Source organism: Aythya ferina (genome assembly GCF_964211825.1).
Source record: "Aythya ferina genome assembly, chromosome: 5".
Taxonomy (NCBI): domain Eukaryota; kingdom Metazoa; phylum Chordata; class Aves; order Anseriformes; family Anatidae; genus Aythya; species Aythya ferina.
Genome location: NC_140301.1, coordinates 65,391,788 through 65,406,811, shown reverse-complemented (window position 1 = coordinate 65,406,811; position 15,024 = coordinate 65,391,788). Strand labels below are relative to the sequence as shown.

Sequence of the window (15,024 nt, the reverse complement as noted above, 5' to 3'; positions counted from 1 at the left end):
ATGTAAGTATGTTTCCCTGCCTCTTCTGCTGGCTGGTCAAGTGGAATCCTCAGGACAGCCCCAGTACCTTGTGAAGAGCTTCTTAACGCCAGCACAACTTCAACCTGTCTTTTAAAAGAAAGCTGTTAAAGGAGCAGGAGACTGTTTTTAAATGAGAACAACCGAAAATAAAATTATCTGAAGAGCCACTTACTACTGGCATATTACCGTTTAAAAGGAAAATATTAATTACGTGCAGGTGCTCCAGTCTTCGTTGCATTTTCTGTGATTCACAACATTACCTTTGAACAAAAGAGTAAGAGGAACGGAAGGGAGGATATTAACTCGGGTAACCAAGGATTTGGTAAGCTGGAACTTGGTGTCTTTAACACTTTAGCCTTGGAGCAAAAATGTACACCCTGTACAGGCTGAGCTGACTGATGAGGCAGGTGCTCCAGGGTACGTGCTACCGGGAGGTAAGTAACAAACACATTCCGCAGCTATTACCAGAAGTGGGGTTTCAGGATATGCAGACTGGTTTCACAAAAAATATTAGCGGTCTGTTGGTGACAGACAATTTGAGGAATTCAGCGCTGCCCATTACAGACTCCTCAGATCAGCACTTAACGAGAATTAATAAAACGGTTTATTTTTTTTTTTTATATATATATATATATATATACACACACATATACACACACACACACACACCTATGTTCAAAAAAATGCATACAGTTAAAATATCAAATTAGTGATCCGGTAACAACACTGTTCAAAACCAATCTCTTTTGTATGAACATTAAAATAAATGCACACTTTTAAAAGCATTTCTTTTTAGTGCTTCCAAAGCACAGCGTGTGCCAAGGCAAGGCCACCTGAAGAATCTCCGTCCTCCTCACGGGATGAAAGAGAACTGAAGTCAGGGACCTGGGAAGCCTCAGGTGCGCTTTCATAATGTCTGCAGATAAAAACAGAAGAGAGTCTGAGGTAGATTGTTTAGTAACCACCAAGTGGTAACAGTCACAGGGCTGTCTTTAGCTTTCATTAACACAACAGCAGTTTCTTTACTCTCGATCTACGCTGAATCTCAAGTTTAAAGGCATGGCTAGCAGTTCTCGGGAACAAGGCCCTCGTCTCTGTGCTGGCAACATGCAATATTACCAGTGCAGGTGTTTCTGGGAGTTTTGGTTGGTTGGTTGGTTTTTTATTGGGGGGGGGGGGGGGGGGACACAACAGATGGGATCTCTCCACAATGCAGACACTGTGTGCATTTGACAGTGCCCCATTTTAGTGCGATCCACTGCCTATTGCACGTAAAACGGCTAATGACAGTATTCAAGTGAGTAAATTCTCACCACCTGCAGGAGGGGCAGCAATGGTTATTTTTTTCAGCCTGTTGAGCAAAGAGCACCCTCCACAGGAAAAAAGCCACACCTTTCATAGCACGTCCTTAAGGTTACAGCCCAGCTTCTGCCGATAGAGGTTCGTAAAGTTAAAGCTCTGCTGCTTCTTCTCGGACTCTGACAGTAAGATCACTTGACCGCCAGGATGGCGAGGGCAACAGCTACGTCCTCTTCCACTCTTCTGCGGCACAGCAAACTCATTCCCGGTCCGTATTCCTCTGGCTGGTACACTATTATCTACCGTTCACCTGATTAACTCTGTTGGGTAGGCTGTTGAACTCTAGCTCCTCTAGCGTTCTCTCTAAGTGCTGTATTAAGACACGATTTTTAAACCTAGGGAAGTAATTTCATTTCTTCTTCCAAAAACAGCAGTTAAATAACTCAGTATTATTTGGCCACGACAAACAGTATTAGCGGAGGCTCTCTGTTTCCAGCATGGAAGAGCTTCCCTCATTTCTGACATCAGAATGGCAAATTTAATTTGATACAGCCATCTTTCCCCAACCCACGCAAATTCTGGGTCTTTCTTCCATAACCACCCGTATCTTTCTATTTCACACTTCAGCTCTAGGTAACGACCATTTACTTCAGAAAATACAACGGCAGTTTGACCGCTGAAACTGTAATAATTTAGGTATGTCAAAACAAAACACTTGTTTTGGAAAAGACTGAGATTTGCTATCATGAACAACGTTAGCGTTTAACTCCGAATCATTCGTATCTATACAAACCTTGCTCCTTCCCTTATAGCAAATTCAATGAAATACTTCTGAGTTTCCATCCGTCCTTGTACGTACCTCCTCAAGAAGAGAGAAGATTTTTTTCACGATCTTAAAGAAGAGATCCAAACAGATATTAGAAACAGATCTTGTAAATGCATTTTCAGTAAATCTCAACAGCCAAAGGAAAAACAACAAAGCCTAGAGTTTCCCATTTCTGCATACAGTAATGCACGTAAGAAAAAAAAAGCCAGCATACCAATAATTTGAAGTGATATCGATTAGCTGATATTCAAATGTAACGCTGAATTTTGTTCTCTTAAAAGAGCAGTATCTAGAAACACCTGCCCTTGGAAAATGCAGACTAGGTTTAATCAGCAGAGAAGCCTTGTATCTCCACGAACACGCTGCCATGATCAGCAGTTAATAGAAACAAAGGGATACCGAGCCATGTTTCAACCTAGAGCTGTCATTTTTGAAAGCAGAGGTTTAAGATAACTACTCTTTACAAGATGACCGATCTATGTGGAGCATGAGCACGATTGTCTCGTATAAAGTTTAACAAAAAAAAAAAAAAAAGTAGCGCAAAAGAATGAACCGGACACCTTAGATGTGAAACAACAGTATTTTTTCATTGGTTTCTGTGCTTTCTTCTCTGAACCAACTATGAAAACACGAATGGTGCTGTGACTAAGCCTGCTTAAGAGTGCTGCAGTAAGGACGGTGAGGATATAAAGTTGGACTGTGAATACATGTACTTACTTTCTTGTTCTTCCACTACTTGTACACGAGTAATCAAAAATCATTCCAAATCTGAGGGTTTATTTTCAAAATAGATCCTCATTTCAAGAAAAAGTCTTCTGTACCCCTAGCCTATTTTTAATACACTAATAAAGAACTTACTTCTTCCACGTTTGCAAACCTCTTTCACCACTCTGATTTTAATACCAGCATCGCTTCCCTCCAACATTGTAGGTGTTATTTTAAATCAATTTGGCACAGATTCAGAAGTAGACTCCATCACTCGTTTTTGGTCATCTCCAGCCACGCTGTAATTTAGAGGCCCTCGAACAAGTGCATTGGTACCAGGTTTACGATCCAAGCCATCTTTGCATCATTTAAGCAATTGAACTCATCATGTAGAGAGTCTAAGTCACCAGGTGACATTTCATCCTCTCCCTTAACAGCTGGAACCGAAGAAGCCATTTGCACAGACAAGCCATCAATTTGCTCTTCCAGCAACTGACAGTTTTCTGCTTTCTTCTCTCCATTACCATCTTGGACAGTACTGATACCAGTGTCTGAAAATTAAGAAGGAGCTTAGTAGTGCATATAACTGCAGGATCAAAAAACACAGAAGGACATTATTCTGCATCCCTTCTTGTTGAAAGTACTGTGGAGAGAGTTACTCAGCACTGTCAGATCACTTCAGTAGTTTTATTCACCCTTTGACGCAACCACAGGAATACCTCCTTTTGGGCTGCAACCGTCTCATACGACTGTCGTGAAGTTATTTGCTGTATTCCCGTTTCAGTGACTAAAGCAAACTAAAGTTTCCCCTCCTTCCCCCAGTTCCAGCAAATTTTTCTTTCGACTCTGCTGCAACAGGTGGGTAAATTACTATTTGTGAGAAATTTAAATTTTTTTTTTTTTTTTTTACACACTTTCCTTCCCCACTTCTCCCTTCCCCACTATAGAATACACAAATGAGAATTAAAAGCTGAAATGAAATCCTTGCTACCGCCAAACCATCGTGGTGAAAGGTTTCAGCACTTTTTAGAAACAGTTCCAAATTATTGCTCATTCAGGACTTCGTTACCTATAGCAACAGCCTGTTTGTCTAAGCCGACCAAAGAAATTCAGTCCCAATTAACTCTAAAACTTACGTGTCCTTTTGAATTAACACAGAAAGCACGGAGACCTTTTTTTTTTTTTCCCTGCACACTATGTCCATTTATGACCACACAAGTTCCTGTACTACAACAACTCCAACACACCTTTATTTGTTGGCATGCCTTTGAGGTTCAGATATGGTGACGGAGATCCAGCAGCACAGGGTGGCCCTTTCCCACCAACATGGTTTGTCACAACAGTGACTGTGGCCGTCGCAATAGCGGCGACGTGCTACGCCTTCTCTCTTTAGTGATGCTGGAGTATTGGGCTCTCCAGGACGCTTGATCTTATTCTGAGGCCCAGCAACAAATTTATCTGCTTCATCTATCATCGTACCCTGAAAAGACTTTTTTTTTTTTTTTTTTAATATAAGTAAAAAACAATTGCTTCGTCAATTCACTACCAGAGTATTTGCCTCCGTGTTACAATTCAGTTACTTTTCAAATAATGATACAGCAGATAGCAAGACTTCTCCTACCTTCTCATCCTGTTTGAACAGACTGCCAAGTGTATGAAGAAGCCTTTTTGGTTGATCTGGATCAATCTCCCGAAGGGGTGAAGGCATCATTTTCAACTACTCCTGATGATTTCCCCTTTGAGCAACAGGAACGCCGTGAAGGCAGTCTGCAGCAGAACAAGGTATCTAAATTTAGTCTACCTTAAGACTAAGGAAATACAAGCCTCGCATGCTTCCATTTCCAGCGTTAGCATTTAAGATCTAGAAATCACTATTTCCTCCCTCTACAAAACAAAGGAAAAGCAAAAGGCAAATAAAGCCCCTCTTTCCTTTCACCATCACTATAAGAACATCTACTGCATCCTGTTGCACAGGAAAGCTCACCCATGAAACTGAATTTTCAAATTCCAAACACGCACAACATGTTTTGTGACAGAAGGCAGAAATTTCATTCTTCTCCTTCGGAATCTAGGGAAGAACGACTGACCCAAGAAACGATGCAAAGTCTACTTCCTCTCCCACACCGAGGACAGAAACACTACTTAGGTGAATTAAATAGCTGTACCAGAATATTAATAAATAATTGTGTCCATTTACCTTCATCCTGCCCCACGATATCCCTGTGTGTTTTCAGAAGATTGGTTCTCATTCCGGTTAGCTGATCTAGAAGACTGTGACAAGACATATCATATGCATTTCTGAATGCCCGTGGCTTCAAATCCTAGTTTTATAATAAAACAAGTAACTTTCAGTTAACCCGCGAGTTCTCACGCACAAAGAAATTGCTCTGTGGGCTGTACTACCGTTAACTACTAAAAAACAAAACAAAACAAAAAAAATTCCAAAACAACTTCAGACATTCTGAACGTATTCTGAAACAACTTTCTTTCCATCTCTCCGGAAAGAGCTTTCCTCCTATCTGTGACAAAGGAAAAAAAAAAAAGTTGTGATCGCGGGAGTCGTTACACAAAGCCACACTCTGTGAATTCACTACTACAGTTAAGATCATTTTTAGTCAAAAATACCTCGGCAGCAATGCTATCACTGCAAACATAGCGTTGCCAAAAAAAAAAAAAAAAAGAAATTCAACTCAAGATATAGGAGAGGGCGAGCTAAAAGCACAAATAACATGACCGATGGAGGCTGCAACAACCACCTGGTAGATGGTTGTCCACAGCCCTCGGATTGCACGGTCGTCTTTCCTGACAAACGAATACTGAAAAAGAAATACTGAATACTTTTCAGAATACTGAAAAGAACAGAAAAGATACACCGTGTGTCCGCAAAAGCCTTCGGGGAGACTACTGAAAGGAAAACCAAACCAAAAAACTAGGAACAGCAAGTGGCGTATACGTCAGTTTTGTTAACAGAGCACCACTAATGTACCAGGAATTTCCACATTCTTCGCCCCTCCTCTACCTTGAAAATGTCACCCAATTCTGTCAGTGTCTTCACCATCAGCATTTATTTATTTATTTCGTTTTTCACGTGGACATCCGAGGAAAACATTGAGTACCCTGTCATCGAGGAAGAAGAGGAGAGGGGGGAAAAAAAAAAAAAAAAAAAAAAAAGAGAGATGAGGGGGGAAGAAGCACTGCCATTCCTTTCCTCGGTAATGCGAGCAAAAAGCTCAGGCGCTCAGCAACAACGTGCTTTGAAAGATAAAACACAGAAGAAACTGCACGTTATTTAGTCTCAGCTACAGAGTCACGTGTATTTGTACCTGCTCATTTATTCATCTGCCAGTGTATTTTAGTACAAACGCTACAGAACATAGAAACCGCAAGGTTACTACTACCTTTTGTGACCGACGCGATCTTTGGCAGGAACAGCTATCGAAAAAGAACCAACAAAATCCCCTTCGTCGACAGCCATCCGAACCTTTATCGTCTAACAGCAGTCCTACAAACATCCCCTGGGATGCTCAACTCCTGAAACTTTCTGTTCAACTTGAGGCAGAACAAGCCCTTACCCTGGGCACCTTCACCCAGCTCTCCACTGCTAGCAGAGTAGCACCCTGATACTGTCCAGGACGCGCTGCAGCAGCCTACTCGCTTACGCGTATTTACTGCAGCCTGGTTCGAGACGCGCACAGAGGGACCCACGAAAAATCCACCCTTTCCTTCAGAGAAGTAAATACATACGTACATACGGACGACACGGTAAGGAAGAAAAGCTGAACACACAGCATGCGGTCCTTTACCGTGGGGCAGATCCAGCATCAGCACAAGGAGCTTTGGGGCACGTGAGCGATCATCTACACCGGCCATCGCGACAAGCCAAACTCACGCACACGAGCCTCGACCTAAAAACACAGAACACATTAAGTTCCTTTATAGCTTATGGAAGTAACAACCAGCATCTTAGATGCAGTTGGATAGTTGGATTGCATCAGCTTAGGGACTGCCTCCTTCAAAACGCACAGGGGGGTGGGGAAACCAGTCTTGGAAACCTGTTGCCTAACAGGAAGGAGACTGTTGTCTTCTCCTCCATAGGTGACGTTCTTCCAAGCATCGTCCTGCTCCTGGATTTTACCAGCCGCGACGGGATGGTCCTACCGGCGTGAGTCGGGAACGCTTCCCACGGGGTTTCTGTGACACTGAAGTAAGTTTTCCGCAGGTACAAGTAACGCAGCACGAGACGGCAAGGAAGCTAAGGCACCGTCTGCAGCACAGCACGTGTGCGATATTGGGCCTGAGGGGACCAGTCAAAGCCTGCAGTAATCGCTGAACAGGTGGGCAAGCAGGGAGCCCTACGGGAAACAAAGCTCACGTTCTGCAAAGCTCTTTTCCCGTCAAGAAGACGGCCTTTTCTATTCAGCGCATTTACTGAACTTTAGGCTACTTCCCATTCGCTTTGGCAAGTTAGCCTTTGCGTAAGCCAAGAGGTTTTAAACTGCCAAGCACCACTGATGGTTCTTGTTCTCCAACAACAGGGAATTTCAATCAGGGCACTCGTTAACAGGAAAGCCTGGCTCTGTTTCACACAAATCACGTACCTAAACCACGGAGACAGGAGTCTGCAGGACGAACTCTTTAAAAGGTGAACTTAAAGAGAAGGATACTACTCATTTTTCCACAACTTCTGCAAGGACTGCGGCAAAAAAAGGCTGAACCAGGGACGTCTCTATCATCATCCCCTCTAGAATTCAGCAACTCCATACAGTTATGGGGCAAATACCACAGCTGCAGCGCAAGACAAACAAAGACCTCGAAGGTCACGTTTCTGCCTGCGTACCGAGTTCCGCTGGGAAGACCCCCCACCTCTGGAAAGACCCCCAGCCGCTCAACTCCCAAGCAACGTTGCCACGGCCAGTGCTTACGCAGAGTTTTGCTCTCTCTCGCTGCTCAGTACAGGCCCAAGGCCTCCTTTATTGCACACAGTTCAAGCAAAACTCTTGGGACATAACCAAGAGACAGACAGACAGACAGACAGAAATTGCCTCTCACGTCTGTCCTCACTGACCGCAACCAGCGTCCTGGAAAGCCCCGCAAGCACCGGTCTATTCCTAGGACAACTCCGAAAGCTGAGGCGGGACAAAGTTTAGCCTCTCGTACCAAAGACTGAGCAACAGACAGAGCCTGACAGGCCAGTTCATTCTAGGTCTAAGAGGCTACTACGACTCGGCAGGCACTACGTGCCTTCCTTCCCTTTGCGCTTCCCAGCGCCGAGCAGCTCGCGCTTCCGCAAATTCAACGAAGCCTTGGAGCCGGGGCTGCAGGAAGCTTACGAGCACGCCTTGATTCCACCCCGAGGTCGCTGCGACTTACCTGGGCAGTCGGGACGGACGGGCTGCTCTCTCTCCTGAGAACCCTGCGACCGCAGCACGCCAGCTGCGGCTTTCCTCGCTTTACCCGGTGCGCCACCTTCGCTCGGCAACAAACCCCGCAGGGGTCCTAGCGGCGGGGAGCTGCTTCTGCCCCGGTGAACCGCAGCACAAGGAGAGAGCCGGCTGTCAGGACGCAGGGAGAGGAAAGCCTCCGGGGCGCGGCGCGGCGCAGCCCAACGATCAAGCGCAGCGAGGACCCGCGCCCGGCCTCAACACCCCCCGGCCCGACGCTCCGAGGAGGCACCCCCGGAGGCTCTCGCTCGCCTCACCGCCGGCAACCGCGCTCGCCGCCAGCGGCAACCTGCGCCTCCCGGCGCGCACGGCCCGGCCCCGGCCCGGCCCCGGCCCGGCCGCGCAGCCCGGAGCCCACGTGGCCGCCCGGCAGCGCAGAACTACAGCTCCCAGCATGCCTCGGGACGGAGCACTCCAGCCAATCCAGAGGGGCGTCGGCCACGCGCACGCAACGGCACCTCCTCCTGCTGCCCTCTCTGCCCCCCCCCGCCGCCGCAGCCGCCCCCCTCTCCCCTGTCCCCTCTCCCCCAGCCCCCCGAAGCCGCCCCAGCTCCTCTCGTGCTCCGAGCATCTCCAGCATTTCAGGAACTGGAACCCTGGAACCGCTGACGTCTGGCACGTGTCAGAAACGTGGCAGGAGACGTACTCTGCTGTCGCAAGGCACTTGCAAAGCCGGCCCGACAGCTGAAGCAGACTCACACAGTCCACCGAGCAACTCGGGGCCCCCACTGCTGTCCACTCACCCTCATGCTTCGTTCAAGCTTCCGTGCCTACGCCCTGAGCTACAAGAAACAAAGAGAGAAGGTCACATCCACAATGGATACGCAAACAGTGCGGCACATGCAGAGGACTCAAACACAGAGACCAGAGCCAGACAAATAAAACAAACAAACAAACAAACAAACTGAAGTCCACAAATGCCACAAGGCCATGAATGCATAGCAGCCCCGGCAGGGGTAATGGCAGACATACCCTTTGCAGATGAAAAAGGTGACCCTGCTCAGTCTCTTGGTAATACTGCACCAACACGGTCAAGCCTCTTGTAGCATGTCATCAAGCTGGTTTTAGTCCTCTGGAGAGTTACACAAGTGGGTTGATTCATCTAGAGATTAAAATACAGATCAAACACAGGAGCGTATCCCACCATCCCAAAAAAAAAGTGAGCCAGCAACCTCTGCTACATATCCCTCTATGAAGTGAATTCCAAGCCCTTAGAATTCCAGAAATCCATAGACTCCAGCCTGCCTAGAGAACCCGGCAACTGACTGAAGGAAAAACAAAGCACTTACCCCCAAAGAGCAGCCCAGGCAGAAGGAGCTCTCTGACGGCATACTTGGGGCTCATATACCTTTTGGTCCCACCCAGCACCCAAACCCAATCACCTGGGAAAGGGGAGGGGCAAAGCACATGAAAGTAGAAAGAGGAGGAGCAGCAGCTGTGGTTTATTTACTTATTTATAAGGCTTAGCTCAACAGCATGCAGAGGGCAGACAGGAGAACTGGGGTGTTTCTAGAAGCAACAATCCCCATGCTTTCGCTGCAGCTTTGAATATTGAAAGGACAACACAACCAAGCAAGTAACTGAAGCTTTTTCAGCTCGAATTAGCTCAAACTTTTATTTACGCAGAAAGAAAAATCTAGGAGCAGAACAGATTATACGCCAACAAAATCAATTCCGTTCCACTCGCAGCAAAAATCACTTCCTTCAGCAGGCTATCTGAGAACCAAAAGGCTATGCTGATGGGTCAAAACACACTACAGGACACTGGGGCCGGGCCCTCCGCTGCACCCACTTAAAACCCATCCCTACACTCACCAAGGTGCAACCCCAACCCGAACACAGACGCAGCATTTCAGCCTCAACACAGTTTCCAGAACTGCTGGAAAGCAAGCTTCATCCTCAGCGAGGCGTGCTCAGGCTGCACAGGAGGGGGCTTCGGGCACCTCTTTGCCTACCGAAGAAGACCGCCATCAGCACCTGCTTTGTTCCGATCCTAAAGGCTAACATCACAGCCCACGTCGCCTGGGACACCCGATAAACAGAAGAGAAAGCAGCCATACCGTTTTCAAGCCGTCCCTGCACGTGTCGCTCCTCGATGATCTGCAACCTCCTCTCAAATCCTCAACCGCTTCTGTGGAGAGCCTGCCATGGCACCTGCAAAGCAAGACCCTTCGCAGTCACCTCGTGCTACTTGGCAGTTCTGCTCCAATCCAGCTCACAAACAGCCCGCCCTTCCCGTGCTGCTCTTCAGAGTGCAGCTTGGCCCCTCTGAGCCTGTGCGACACACCTGTGAAACAAAAAGAAAAGCATAGGCTGAAGCAGCATCCAAAGCCACAGCACAGCTGGGACAGTTACTCTCATCTGCTCCCTAACCTCTGCTCCCTCACCTGCCCTCGAGGCAGATGCTTCCATCTGCTCTCTTAGGCCAGCTACAACACCCCTGAAATATCAACAGGATTTTTACTGTACTTTGTGCAGTTAAGTAACTGCAGTGACAACTGCACCCCTAAAGTACCTGCTACATCTGTTCATCGCTCACCTTGCCAAAAGCAGCTCCGGTCAAGTCCCGCGTTGTACACTGTGTTTCAGCTTTAACAAATGAAAACGGTCACAAGATAATCATTCAGCTGCCAGCATTAGCACCCATCCCTCAACAACACAAAGGGACCCCGTTTACAATATTATCATTTCGAAACAGCAGCCCCCATACCTCAGCACACCTCAGAAGTAGACCAAGCCAGTCACCGAGCTGCCTACGGAGCGCTGAACAGTTCCGGAAGGAGCTCTTTCCTGTGACAGGTTCCTCCAAAGGTTTACACTCTACTGGGGACAGGAGAGAAATGAAAATAAAAGTTTCAAAAACCCCTTATCTGTAAGCTTTCAAGATTCCACAGACCTCCTCCTCAAGCACACCGTTCAAGCACTATGCGAGCAGCTGCTCACAAGCAGCTCAACTCTTCCCCCCCCACACACACACCTGACAAACACCACAGAGAGGACTGTGCCTGCTGCCCTTCAGTACGTGCGCAGAGGCAGACCAGATGTCTTCGCCAACACAGTCCGGACAATGTATTAGCACACCCATGCACTGCCACGTTAGCTGTCATCACTAACTGCCAGGCAGGACAGCTCCAGACCAAACACATACACACACAGCCACGCCACAAACACTACAAACAAAACACACAACACAAGGCGCAAGAACAAGTGACCCCCGGAGGGAAGCCCTATGGCAACAGCAAGTCACAACAGGTGCTCTGCACCAGACCCAAGGAGAGACTCAAATGTCACGACACGCGACTGGAAGACACTGCCAGAACTGGGGTGATGGAGGTCTAAAAAGCCTTCCTTCAAGACAAGAGACCAGAAGGATGGGGACTGAAAACCCCATATGATTCAAAGATCGAAGCCGAAATTCCTTTAAGCGGTATATTCTTTATTGCAGCGCTGGATGCACGGGGGGATCTCTCCACCTATCGTGCATACCCAAAGCAGAAAGCAGTCTTGAATTTATACAATCAATCTATCAATATTCTACCGGCGCCTATACATATTCATTGCCTACCCCCGCCTTCCCTCGCTTCTCATGCTAATTAGCCTTTTGGCACCTTGCGCCTGAGTAGAGCCTCCCAAGAACTGTGGGCAGGGGCCTTTGGGACGTGGGCAGGGGTCTTTGGGAGGAAGACCCCGAGTCTTCCTCACATTGTACTTTTCACCTTTGGTCAGGAATCCGCTGAGTTGGCATGTTTCTTAATCGCAAGAGCTGGCTGTTGCTAATTCTTCCCTTTGTTGTGTCTTTATAATGAATTCCAACGTCCAGTTTTGAGATTTATAGTCCTTACATTTGTTTCTCTGTCCGTCTGCCGCTTCCTTATCGTGAGTTCCGGTGTCTTGTTTCGAGATATACAGTCCTTGTCTGGGGACTGTCCTTGCCTCCCCAATACCTCCTTAATCACATAAGACGACGCTTAGGAAATCAATTCCCAAGCAAGAGCTCCTGATGCGGCCCAGATGACTTCCACAAGAGCGAGGATGGAAACAGATGCGATCTCAAACCGAATATGATGCACGAGACCTGAAACAGAACTGCACTTCAAGCAGCGACTGCAAGACAAGAAGTGCTCGGATCAGAGCCACGATGACAAAACAAGCACTGAGGCCCTTCAGCACCGCTACCAAGTCGCCTGTCTGGTCTGTCCAGTGTAAAAAGCTAGAAGGATATCAAGACCCGAGAAGCACAGAACAGACATTGCAGAAGCAACACTACAGGACAGACGAACAGAAGGAAACTGTCCTGCCTGGCGCACGCACTCACGCTACAAAATAATCCCGCTGCTTCTATTAGCCTGGTGACCCAGCCACAAGCAGCCTGAACGTGACCCAGCCTGAACCACCCTCGCAGCGGCACCAAGTATTTTCAGCCAGCTGGCTCCACGCTGCTCTGGCTCCCAGCTCCCATTAGCCACCCCAGATATGCAGATACCAGGTGCCCCCCAACTTAGCTCTCAGGTTGCTGCATGGTAAATTCCCTCCGCCTCAAGAAATACACAGGCACTGGTCGTCATCTTAGTCAATTGCCAGGCTCATCATCAGCTGCAAAAACAGAGTACCAGCATTCACTAGCATGCCGGTCATGATGCCCACCTTCTCCACAACGCTGACTACTGCTGATGCAACATACAACTATGCTCACCTGTTCCTCTCCAAATCCAAGCTCCAACAGTGCAACCAGTATCATCCACACCACCTGGGAAAACAAAGGGATTAAATGATCGTTGCGTTCACAACACATCACCCAATGGTGTGTTTTTTTTGTTGTTGTTGTTTTTGTTATTGTTGTTTTTTGTGTGTGTGTTTCCTGTATTTATTTATTTTTTAGTCTGCTTTAGCTCAACGGCATGCAGAGTGCAGACAAGAAAACTGGGGTGTTTCTAGAAGCAACAATCCCCACGCTTTTGCTGTAGCTTTGAATATTAAAAGGACAATACGACCCAGCAAGTAACTGGAACTTTCTTACCTGGAATTAGCTCAAACTTTTCTTCACATTGAAAGAAAAATCTAGGAGCAGAACAGATTATACACCAACAAAATTGAGTCCATTTCATCCCCAGAAAAAAAATCACATGCTCTCATCCCCTCCTGTACCTCAGCCGCTTGCCTACCCCACGTGGCACACGCTTCCATCTGTTCTCTTTACCCACTTATAGCACCTCTAAAAGGCAAACTGGAATTTTACTCTATTGGCTGTAGGAAAATAACTGCAGTGACAACCGCGCCCCAAACTGAGCCAGCAGCCCCTACTAAACATCCCTCTACTAAGTGAATTCCAAGCACTTAAAATCCAGAAATCCATAGACTCCAGCCTGCCTAAACAACCCTGCAACGGACAGAAGGAAAAACAAAGCACTGTCCCCAAAAGAGCAGCCCAGGCAGAAGGAGCTCTCTGATGGCATGCCTGGGGCTCATATAGCATTTAGCCCCGCCCAGCACCCAAACCCAATCACCTGGGAAAGGGGAGGGGCAAAGCACATGAAAGTAGGAAGAGAGCAAAAGGAGCAGCTGTGTTTTGTTTTGTTTTTTCCTTTGTTTTTTAAAATCTGTTTTATCTCAAAAACATTCAGAGAGCAGACAAGAGACCTGTGGTGTTTCTAGAAGCAAAAATCCCCTTTTGCTTTTGCTGCAGCTTTTAATGTTGAACTGATAACGGCACCAAGCAAGTAACTGAAACTTCTTCAACTGGAATTAGTTTAAACACGCTCACCGTCATCTGCAAACACAGAGAACCAGCATTCACTAGCCCTAACCCTAACCCCAACCCTCACCCTAAACTCTAACCCTAGCCCCAGCCCTAGTCCCTAAGCCCAACCCTGGTTCCCGAGAACTTCATTTCCAGGCATGCTCTGGGCGCTCAACATGGCCTCCCGGAGGTCCGGAGTCCCAGAACTACATTGCCCGGCATGCTCCGGGCACCCAACATGGCCTCCCGGAAGTTCGGAGTCCCAGAACTACATCTCCCGGCATGCTCCGGGCAGTCAACACGGCCTACCGGAAGCCTGGTGCCGGAAAACTACACCTACCAGAATTCCCTGGACAGCCAGCACGGCCAATCAGAGGCCGAGTTTTCGAGAACTACATTTAACAGCGCTCACTGTAACCCTAGCCCTTCCCGCCCTTACACAAAAAAGCCTCAAGCCCTATCCCTAAACATCCTCGAAACCCCTACGGACCTAACCCAAACTATTTACCACACTAAACCCCTGAAGTCCTATGCCTAAAACCCCTAACCCAATAAATTAAGACGCTCAAATCCCAAACCCGCAAAATTGAGATGCTCAAATCCCAAACCCCCTTCCAAAAAAGAAAAAGAAAAATCAAGAAAAAAAAAAATCAAACAAAACAAAAACAACAAAAGGGGTAGATCTGGTGGCATCTGCCCTGTAACCCTGCAAAAATCACGAGGGACCTAGAACAACAAAGCAAACGCACAAAATAACATTGACATCCTATCCATAAATGTGCTATAACAATTAATCACCTCCAAAGAGCTTCAAGCAATAAATGCACATACTACTAGATCGGTTTCCTCTAAAAGATCGTACCAGACCCTGACCCACCAAAAGAACCCTGCATGTAACTAACAGAAGCATCAACAAAGCACTGACCCCAAAGAGCAGCCCGGGCAGAAGGAGCTCTCTGATGCCGTGCCTGGGGCTCCTATACCATTTGGCCCCG

The 15,024-nt window shown here is 47.3% G+C and overlaps 1 long non-coding RNA gene across 1 annotated transcript; it reads right to left on the bottom strand.

The window, feature by feature from the left end:
• Window positions 1-607: 607 nt before the first annotated feature.
• LOC311437904 lies at window positions 608-13,040 on the bottom strand. The gene is made up of 14 exons (XR_014693799.1): window positions 12,986-13,040; window positions 11,003-11,115; window positions 10,832-10,881; window positions 10,353-10,446; window positions 10,108-10,243; window positions 9,265-9,394; window positions 8,992-9,074; window positions 8,222-8,367; window positions 5,049-5,122; window positions 4,473-4,618; window positions 3,005-3,402; window positions 2,114-2,212; window positions 1,414-1,690; window positions 608-937 (listed from the first exon to the last, which is right to left on the bottom strand). It is a non-coding gene; the product is annotated as an uncharacterized lncRNA (long non-coding RNA).
• Between the last annotated feature and the right edge of the window lie 1,984 nt (window positions 13,041-15,024).